The sequence below is a fragment of the Otolemur garnettii genome, unplaced genomic scaffold (genome assembly GCF_000181295.1).
Source record: "Otolemur garnettii isolate 467f Iridium unplaced genomic scaffold, OtoGar3 scaffold00111, whole genome shotgun sequence".
In the NCBI taxonomy this organism is placed as follows: domain Eukaryota; kingdom Metazoa; phylum Chordata; class Mammalia; order Primates; family Galagidae; genus Otolemur; species Otolemur garnettii.
This window is the reverse complement of record NW_003852506.1, coordinates 3,057,633-3,069,032: the sequence shown is the minus strand read 5'-3', so window position 1 is coordinate 3,069,032 and position 11,400 is coordinate 3,057,633.

Genomic DNA, 11,400 nt, shown 5'->3' with positions numbered 1-11,400 from the left:
TCCAGTAATAAGGAAAATAACATCTGGCTTCTGTTCTGCTCATATTACTCTCAGTTCTCATATTCTGGCTGTTCAGCATTGGTTTAAGTTCTGATTCCAGCAGAATGTTTCAAAGGTGAAATTGAACTCCCATTTCTAATCACAGAAGATTCAAATTTCACCTGGTCAGCCTTCAGACACCTAAGCCAAGAGACAAATCTGCAGTAAAATGACAAGGGTAGAGGTAGCAAAGTTAAAGACCAGAAGCAAAATGTGTTAGTATATTGGCCTGAAACTTCAGAAAGATCTCCCAATGTAAAAATGATGGGATATGGATAGAGGTAAGAGCATCTGTCTTTTTTTTTTTTTTTTTTTTTTGAGACAGAGTCTTACTATGTTACCCTTGGTAGAGTGTCTTGGTGTCACAGCTGACAGCAACCTCAAACTCTTGGGCTTAAGTGATTCTCTTGCCCCAGCTTCCCAAGTAACTGGGACTACAGTTGGCCACAGCAATGCCTGGCTATTTTTTTGTTGTAAGTCGTTGTTTGGCAGGCCTGGGCTGGATTTGAACCAGCCAGCCCCAGTGTATGTGGCTGGAACCCTAGCCACGGAGCTATAGGCACTGAGCTGAGCACCTGTCACTTTAAAGAGAGCCAAAATACAGTTATGCATCACGTACTAACAGGAACATGTGAGAAATGCATCATTAGGCAATTTAATCATTGTGTAATCATCAGAGTGCAGTTATACAAACCTAGATGGTATGGTCTACTACACACCTAGGCTGAATTGCTTCTGGACTACAAACTTGTATAGCACTGTACAGAATGCTGTAGGCAACTGTAACACAATGATAAGTATTTGTGCATCTTAACAGAAGAGATACAGTAAAAATTAGGTATAAAAGATGAAAATGGTACACCCTGTATAGGGCATTTACAATGAATGGACCTGTATGATTGGAAGTTGCTCTGAGTGAGTCAATAAGAGAGTGGTGAGTGAAAGTCAAGGCCTAGGACATTACCATATACAATTGTAGACTTTATAAACACTAAACACTGTGTTTTTAAAAATATTTTTCTTTCTTCAATAATAATTACGTTTTAATTTTTTTTACTTTATAAACTTTTAAATTTTTTTCCAAAGTCTCAAAACATAGACTACTAGTACTTATAAATAAAAATAGAAGATAATTTCAAAAAACAGATCATGCCAAATCTTATAGACAATAGAAAAAGAAGAAATACTTCCAATTCATTCTACTTCATCTGGATATACCTGATATTAAAATTGGAAAAAATATATTATTATAAAAGAAAATTACAAACATATAAACTTTTTAAACTTCTTGACTTGTAACAATACAGCCTACAACACAAGCACATTTTTATAATAGCTATACAAAAATTTATATCTTTATTCTATAAGCGTTTTTCTGTTTTCAATTTCTTTTTACTTTTAGTTTATTTTTTCGTTAAAAATTAAGACAAACAGGTGGTGCCTGTGGCTCAGTGAGTAGGGCACCGGCTCCATATACCAATGGTGGTAGGTTTGAACCCCACCCTGGCCAAACGGCAACAAAAAAAATAGCTGGATATTGTGGTGGGCGTCTATAGTTCCAGCTACTCCGGAGACTGAGGCAAGAGAATCGCCTAAGCCCAAGAGCTGGAGGTTGCTGTGAGGGTGATAAAGTGAGAGTTTCTCTCAAAAAAACAAAGCAAAACAAAACAAAACAATAAAGACAAATGTATACATTAGCCTAGGCCTACATAGGGTCAGGATCATCAATATCACCGTCTTCCACCTCTGTATCTTGTTCCACTAGAAGGTCTTCAAGGGCATTAATATGCAGGGAGATTTCACCTGCTATGAAAACAATGCCTTCTCTTGGTACACCCTCTGAAAGACCTTCCTGAGGCTCTCTTACAGTTAATTTGTATTGTCAGTAGGAGTAAACTATGGTAGGAAGTATAGTAAATACATAAACCAGGAACAGTTATTATCATTATCAAGTATTATATGCTGTTCATAATTGTATGTGCTATATTTTTATATTATTATTAAATATAAATCCTATGTACACTAGCATCAACACACACACATACACACAACAGTGCTGTTTACACTAGCATCAAAACACATCCCCCCCCCAAATAATGCATTGTGCTATGGTGTCACTAAGTGATAAGAATTTTCACCTTCATCATACCCTTTTTTTTTTTGAGAAAGACTTTTTAAAAAATTTTTTATTAAGTCATTTGTACATAGATATTGAATACATTTATGCCATTATGGGATTCAATGTGTCAACTATTTATAAAAATTGGAGCGCTCACATCCTCTTCATTATACCCTTATGGGACTACCATCATATGCACAGTTTGTTATTGACTGAAAGGTCGTTATGCAGTACAACAAATGTATTTATAACTTTGCTAGTCTACCTATTTAGACAATTGAAGAGCAAAATTAAACATGTAAAAGTTATTTTGCTGCCCACACAAGTCAAAGGTCCTTCTGCCAGAGGTTGGGACGAAGTGTTCCGAAAGAAGGTAGCTTTTTCCAAAATTCTTGGATTTTTTTTTTTTTTTTTTTTTTTGCCACGTATCATATATAGATTTGGTTTTTCCTTACAAAGAAATAGACCTCATCTCTAAAAATAGCTGGGCCTTGCAGCGGGCACCTGTAGTCCCAATCCTGGGAGAGGCAAGAGAATCACTTGAGACAAAGAGTTTGAGGTTGCTGTGAGCTATGATGCCAAAGAGTTTGAGATTGCTGTGAGCTATGATGCCACAGCACTCTACTGAGGGTGACAAAGTGAGACTCTATCTCAAAAAAAAAGTCATTTTGAATTCATATGGAAATTACTTCTACATTCCTGTATGAACCTTGTCTCAATAATTCCCATTATTGATTCTGTTCTTCATAAAATTTTACTCTCCTCTCACAGAGATAACATTTTGTTTAATACCTGTCCCTGGGATAGCCAATGCATCTTAGAATGATATGGCAAATACACACTGAATACCTCATCATTCAACTTTAACGTGTTATGAAGCCAATGATACCCTATTGCATTTGCACAAATATAATTAATCATACCTATAACTTGTTGCAAAGTGTCAGTGAAAATAGCGATTTTAGCACAGTGATATAATGAAAAGAAATCAGAGCATCTGGAACTGTTTTTACAGCTTTTATCTGTGCAATAAACCCTTCATGTTTTCCTGTCGTGGAAGGTGCATTGTCTGTACATATGCTTACTAAATTTACGAAATTCAGTCCAGTTTCATAAAATTTATCTTAAAAGTTGTTGAAGATATCTATTCCCTGTGTTCTGTTCACAGAAGCGCCCAAAGACAGTAACTCTTCCTAGCAAAGAAAATCTTCTGTTATGACCTTAATGAAGTATAAAACCAGCACCAAGTTAGTAAGTGTTAGTTGATTCATCCAAAGTGATTAAATAATGTATATTTTCCTTTTGAAGAATTGCATGAAGTTCTGTTAAGTAGAAGGTTAATTAAGGCTCCCAATCAGCTACGGTTCTCCTTGAAAGGGGCAGTAGTTTGTACTTTGAAATGTTATTGTGTCTAAGCATCCTATAACTTCAACAATGTATTCTTTCCTAATTTCTACATCTCTGAATGGCTTCCTTTTTTCCCCCTGAGTGTATATACTATTTTCCTAAGTTGCTTCAGTGGCTTTATTTCCAGGTCTTATTGCTGCTTGAAAGAATTGTCTCTGTCTCTGCTTTTGCTTTTCATCTTTTAATTTCTGCACTATAACTTATCATGCTTCTCCCTCTAATTGAAAATATTTGTGGTCCTTACGAATGTTATAATGCTGATGAGCATCCAATTTCTTTAATGTTGATATTGCAGTATCACAAAACAAGCAAATCATCTTATCTCTGGCAGAAACAAGATAATTTTGCAATTCCCAATCCTCATTTAAAAAATCTGTTTTCTTTCTTCAGCATTCTCTTGGTTTTCTTCAGTATGATGGGCTGTTAAGCAGACAGAATTAAACAATACTCTTGAGCTGTGTAACTATTTATAAATTCCACTTCAGATAGAAACACCGTGCACCCTTGCCAAAAGCTGATAACAGACTGGCATACTCAACCTTCACAAACTCTCCCCAGCCAGCCCCCCTGTAGTAGTGGTGCCAGTCAGGCAGGGGGAGCTAGAACTAAATCATGAGGGAGGCAGCCATCGATTTAGCCCGCATGGCTTACTAATATTCTAATTCTGCTGGTCAATCTGGGAGGATTATTTCATTGAAACTCATTTCATTCTTTGGTGTTTTAGTACATTCATTTAAAAATAAAAACATAAAAGAGGGACAAACATGTATTAATAAAAATAAATAGATTTGTTCTATAAAATTTCTATTCAGTCAAAAGGTCACATTTACGGAGGTAGAAGGCCACATGTGACCTTAGGCTGCAGGTTCTCCAGCCATGTTCTAGTGTTACAAAATGAAAGAGTGTAATTCAGAGCCATAGTAATAAGATATTTGCACTACATTTAAAATGGACACTATGTATACATCTAAAAACAGTGTGGCCTATGAAAATGCAAAAATAGCCATGTATCTTTCTGAAAGAACTCACCCATCACTTGTGTTGGCTCAGTCTTATTCAGACACTGTTTTCTCCTGGAGAAAAAATTAAGGTGGATATATTTTTTAAAACTACGGCATTATAAACATCCCTCTGGGAATAAAAGATAGAAGAATTCATGTTTCCTTTCTTTCCGTATTGTTTAGTTTTACTTTAGAGCAGCGGCATTGTACAATACACACAGATTATAGTATGTTTCCAGAGGGAAGAATCAAATGCAGCTGCACATTTTTAAAAAACAAGTGGGTTTTTAAAAAATAACCGTTTTCTAATTACTGAAATACTGCCTGCACATTTTAGAAATTGTAGAAATTTTCAAAATGGAGAATAGTACAAAGAAGAAAATAAAAGTTATTTGTAGCTCCCCTTCCCCCCCATGAGACAGAGTCCCACTCTGTTGTCCTGGGTTGAGGGCCGTGGTGTCATCATAGCTCACAGCAACCTCAAACTTCTGGATTGAAGGCATGTTCTTGCCTCAGCCTCCCAAGTAACTGGGACTACAGTTCTCAAACCTCACCTTTAATAATCATATCCACCACCTACCATAGTGATTGCACCTCGGACCTTCTCCAAGTCACTGGGAAGGTAACTCCTGTTGGTCCAGTCTGCTTACTCTGCCTCCAGCCCAGTGGACCCATCATTTTTCACTGTCCATCCTCTTCTTCCTGTCATTGTTTCCCTCCTTATCCACAGTGGCTCTTATGGGTCCAGCTCATAACCACTCCCTTGCAACACCCTCAACTCTTTTTTTCTACTCTCTTTTGTTGTACTCACCCAGGAAAACCCTAGCCTTGATTGAGCTGAACAATGGCTTTCTTTGTCCCTGTCCCTTTTTTGTTTTGTTTTGTTTTCTTTGAGACAGAGTCTTACTCTGTCCCCCAGGCTAGAGTGCCATAGCATCAGCCTGGCTCACAGCAACCTCAAACTCCTGGGCTCAAGCAATCCTCCTGCCTCAGCCTCCCAAGTAGCTGGGACCTCAGGTGCCTACCACCATTCCCCACTTTAGGTATAACTTCCACAGCTTTAAGTATAACGAGATAAGGAAGAGGCCAAATTACTTATGAGAGAATATGAAAATACAGCTGTCTCAAAATCTACCCTTAAAGTCACCATACATAGGGAAAATGGGAAATTGTAGCTAAGTATACCTTTACTTACTTACAAAATATTCATTATAAAATTTTACAAAATATTTACAAAATATTCCCTACATGTTGGCCACCTCTGTGTAAAATTTTGCAATGAATTATTTTTTTTTAAGACAGAGTCTCACTATGTTGCCCTAAATAGAGTGCTGTGGTGTCACAGCTCACAGCAACCTCAAACTCTTGGGCTTAAGCGATTCTCTTGCTTCAGCCTCCCAAGTAGCTGGGACTACAGGTGCCTGCCACAATGCCCGGCTATTTTTTTGGTGGTGTTGTCATTGTTGTTTGGTGGGCTTGGGCTGGGTTTGAATCCGCCAGCCTCGCTGCATGTGGCTGGTGCCCTAGCCACTGACCTACAGGCACCAAGCCAGCAATGAATAATTTTGTAAATAAGGATACATTTATCTACAATTTCCCATTTTACCTATGCACTGTGACTTTTGGGACACCGTGTATTAGGTACAAGCCAGTGACAATACATCTAAATTCTACAGAAGATATATTTTCTAGCAAAACACAAATCACATTAAACTACAAAACTGACTCAAGAAATGCCTAATGGCTTTTGGGGGGTTTTTTGAGATAGGATCTTGTTCCTAATGGCTCTTAACAGATCAATGAACAAATAAGAAGGAAAGATTTTTAAGGTTGGGGTTAAAAATGTAGAAATAGGCTGTAATTCTGGAGCTCTGGGGAGGCCCGGGGGGAGGATCACTTGAGTTCAGGAGTTCAAGATCACCCTAAGCAAGAGTGAGACCCCCCCCACACACACTAAAAATAGAGAGCCTGGTATATGTGGCAGGTACCTGTAGTCCCAGCTACTCAGGGGTCTGAGATGGCAGGATCCCTTGAAGTTTGAGGTTGCTGTGAGCTTGGCTGATGCCACAGCACTCTAGCCTGGGGCAACAGAATGAGACTCTGTCTCAAAAAAAAAAAAAGTGAGAATGACCATTTAAAAAAACCAGTGCTGGTTTGGCACCTGTGGCTCAAGCGGCTAAGGCGCCAGCCACATACACCTAAGGTGGCGGGTTCGAATCCAGCCTGGGCCACCAAACAACAATAATGGCTGCAAACAAACAATAGCCAGGCTTGTGGCGGGCGCCTGTGGTCCCAGCTACTTGGGAGGCTGAGGCAGGAGACTCGCTTGAGCCCAGGAGTTGGAGGTTGCTGTGAGCAGTGAAGCCATGGTATTCTACCCAGGGGGACAGCTTGAGGCTCTGTCTCAAAAAAAATAAAAATAAAATTAAAATTAAAAAACCAGTGCTTTCATCACCCGAATAAAATGGTGGTAAAGGTTTATTTTAGGCATTATAGCTCACAGCAACCTCAACTCTTGGGTTTAGGCGATTCTCTTGCCTTAGCCTCCCAAGTAACTGGGACCACAGGTGCCCACTAACACCTAGCTATTTTTTTTTGCGGTTTAGCTGGGGCCGGGTTTGAAACCTCCACCTTCAGTATAGGGGGCTGGTGCCCTACTCACTGAGCCACAGGCGCCACCCCGGCAATGGTATAGGTTTTAAACTATCTAGACATATGGCGATGAAGAGCTGATGCATGAAGGATTTCAACAAATGTGCTTACCCAGCGTTCATCATGTTTCTTGTTAAGTTTACTTTTCCATATCGTAAGATGATTATTACATATCATCCTTCTTTTTTCTCAAAACCTTTCAGTCTGGGGGCAGTTCCTAGTATTTCCATATGTAGAGGAAAAAAAAATTTTTTTTTTTTCAGTTTTTGGGCAGGGCTAGGTTTGAACCTGCCACCCTTGGCATATGGGGCTGGCGCCCTACTCCTTTGAGCCATGGGCACCACCCTGTAGAGGAAAATTTTAACAAAAGATGCCTGGCACTCTAACCACAGCTGCCAAGGGTTCAGACCCCTTAGGAACAAAGTTTTAGGTTATCCCAGAAGGTGAAAGCCTGGGGCAGTGGATCTGCCGGCTGAAGGGCGCTAGCACAAGACAGAACAGGAGGCAGCAGCAGGAGGAGTAGGGTTTCTAGAAGAGGCTGTGGCAAACGGGGATGCTTGGCTGACATTCAGTGTCTGGCTCCCAGCTTCCTGAGTGTCACGAGGCAGTGCTGGTGTCAGCGGTGGTGGCATCTCAGCAGCACCTTCTCCTGCTCTCTAACATAGAATCTTGCAGTCAACCCCTGAGGGCAATGGCCACCCCCAATGTTCACTCCTCCAGCCTTGCTGAGATTTTGCTGGCAACAGATGACCCATGTTTAATCATTCTCTGCTGAAAATATCTAGAGTATGTTCTTTTTCCTGCATGGATACAGCATCTATCTGTCTATGTATTTTGAAGTCATACTCTGTGTTCCTTTGTAACTGGTTTTTTCCTTTCAGCTTGGGCTTTGGAGCTCTTTCCTTGTTAAGTGCATAAAAATATACCTCATTCATTTTTCTCAACTTTTTATTTTGGAAAAATTCAAATGTATAAAACCAAGCAAGAACAGAACAATGAACATCCAAATACCATTCACTTAGATTCATTACTGCCAGTATCCTGCTGTGTTTGCTTTTTCTCTGTCTTTGCTGAGTCACTTGAAAGTTACATGTAGACATCCTGGCACTGCACCCATGAATACTTCAGTGTGTGTTTTTTACGAAAAAGGGCATTTCCCCACATAACCATTCTATAGCGTTCACAATCAGGAAATTTAGTATTAACATACTACTGTTATCCAATATCTCATCTGTATTCAAATTTCACCCAATTGTTCCATAATATCTTTCATAGGTGCTGTTTTTCCCCAGTGGAGGGTCCAGGATCCAGTAAACATTGGCTTTAAGACTATTTGGTCAAGACTATTTAGTCTCCTCTATTCCAGAGCAGCTTACTCTGTTTTTCTCTCCTTTCCCCTTTCCCTTTCCCTTCCCTTCCCTTCCCTTACCTTTCCTCCCCTCCCCTCCTCTCTCCTCCCCTCCCCTCCCCTCCCCTTCCTTTTATGACATTGACATTTTTGAAGAGTCCAGATCAGTTTTTCTTTTCTCCAGATCTGGATTAGACAAAGTTTAATATTTTTGGACAAAATGCTTCTTTTCAGTGCATCATGTCAGGCATGATGCCAATTTTAATCTCTCAGTTACAGGCCTTTCTCCGCTGTAAAGGTGCCTTTTGTAATCAATCTGTGGAGCGATGATACTTTTAGGTGGTGTGACTGTTCCTCAGCATCCATTCACGATTCTTTTCAGAGTTCATTATTACCGTGGTGTTCGCAGAATGGTGATTTGGTGTCTCTGTTATTCCTCCGGCATTTATTAGTTGCCTTTCTTCTGCAAAGGTAACTTTATTCTTTCCTTCATTTTTAGTAACAGTGCAGACAGACTCTTAGAGTCTATGTCAAGTCAATACTCTATAATCCCTTTCTGTAAGTGACCATTTTGATGTACAGATTATTCCTAATTTGGCTGGTGGAATTCTTTGAAATGGCTCCTGTATCTTTTTTCTGTGTCCCTATCAACTTTTTCAGCTTTTATTACTTTGTCACGATAAGATGTTTCACACTCACCTTGCATTTTTGCTGCTCTAGCTCCCTTGGATAAGCCATTTCTTCAAGGCCTTATTTTTTGTTTGTTTGTTGCAGTGGGGATGATATTGAGAAACTGAAATTTAGGCATTGGCTGTTCTCTTTGCCACAGAATGTCATTGCTTCTAGGCCCTCTCAGAGGATAAAGCCATTGGAAAACACTACAAGTCAGAGTCTGATGATTTTCTTGAGTGTGAAGAAAATGTTAACAGTGCAGAATAATGCTGACTAGTTCTCCAAGTTGAGGAAGTATTTCTCAATTTCTATTATTTGATTTAGCAAAGAAGCTGCTTACGTCATTGACTGATAATGATGTATCTTTATTAAAAATGATGTATCTCACATGTATCTTTCTTTATTCTTTAACTTTCCTTGTATTCCTAATGTATATGAAAATATCAACAAATATTCATGCCGGAACTATACTTGTTCATTAATTGCAATCCTAGGTGGTTTTGAATACAGGAGTTTGGCAAAAATCAACTAAAGCATTCTCTGAGAATTAATTGTGCTCATAAAGTTCATAATAAAGAGTAACATATGTTTTATTATCATTTGTAAATCATGTGCTACACATCCTTTACATCAATAAAATTTATTTTAAAAGGTGATAAACCCAGGCCAGATTAGTACCACGTGATATTATTTAAAACAAACAAACAAAAACCTTAATGGCATGCCGGCTTTTATACATTACAAGAATTCATATTAGAAACCTGGACTCTTTCTTTCTTTCTTTTTTTTTGAGACAGAGTCTCACTATCTCACCCTCAGTAGAGTGCCATGGCATCACAGCTCACAGCAACCTCAAACTCTTGAGCTTAAGCAATTATCTTGCCTCAGCCTCCCAAGAAGCTGGGACTACAGGCACCCGCCATAATGCCCAGCTATTTTTTGGTTGTAGTTGTCATTGTTGTTTGGCAGGCCCAGGCTGGATTTGAACCCGCTAGCTCCGGTGTAGGTGGCTTGTGCCCTACCCGCTGAGCTGCAGGCACTGAGCCAGAAACCTGGAATTCTTAATTTTCTTGAGGAGTCAGATCTGGCACCATCCTATTCTTCTGTGGCAACACTCAACTGGAGCTGAGCCACCATGGACACTCAGGTGGAGTGTGCACCCTTACTTTGCCATGGTCCCCACTCTTCCCTATAGTTCCCCCAACCCTGCAGCTGAGTACCAAATGCCATCTATCCCTGCATACTATGGATTTTCTCTGCCTTTATTTATCCCACAATAGCACCACCTGAACCATATTTTCAGTCCAGAAATCTAAAAACCTCAGGCTTGATTTATAACTAAATTTAGCTTTCCTTTTTCTATTGGTTTAAGTCCCACTGACTCGCAATTATTTTTCAAAAATATTACTTAAGGCTGAACACGGGGCTCATGCTTATAATCTCGGCACTTTGGAAGCTCAAAGTAGAAGGATCATTTGAGGGCAGAAGTTCCAAAGCAGCCTGGGCAACATAGGAAGACCCAGTTTCTACAAAAGAAATATGAGAAAGGGCTTTGAAACTATTAAAAGCTACCAAATTGGAGATATTTATAGGACATAGATAATTCCTAACATCATTTAATTTTCTACTTTATTAATAAAAATGAATTTTATTTTAATGGTGAAATTCAATTTGTTACATTTTCAGCAACTAATGACAGTAAATACATTGCTAACTTCTCACTTACATCTTTCTTGCCTTCCTTTCTCTTCTTTTTCCCCTTCTTTCTCTTTTTCTATCATTTTGATGTTACCTCTGTAGCATAATGTCAGTAATGAGGTCATTATATTTTTCTATTGAAATTCATAGTTTGGTCTTCTCTTTGGCCTAATTTAAACACTGACGTTATGGACCCATGCTAATTAGCCTGAACGGCCAAATCCCCCACCAATTAAGCAACGGTAGAGAAAATTTCAGGTTATTTAAATTACCTTAGTTAAGAGTAAGGGAAAAAAAATGTGACAAATGTGATCTTAAGTCATTAACTCCAGGACATACTGTTATTTTATAATTAATCTATTTCTTATCATTACAGTATCATGAATGCACTCACGTTTCAACTCCATTGCACTCTAACTTTAGACTTTGGTACCACAATTGCCATGAATCCTTCTTTATACTCC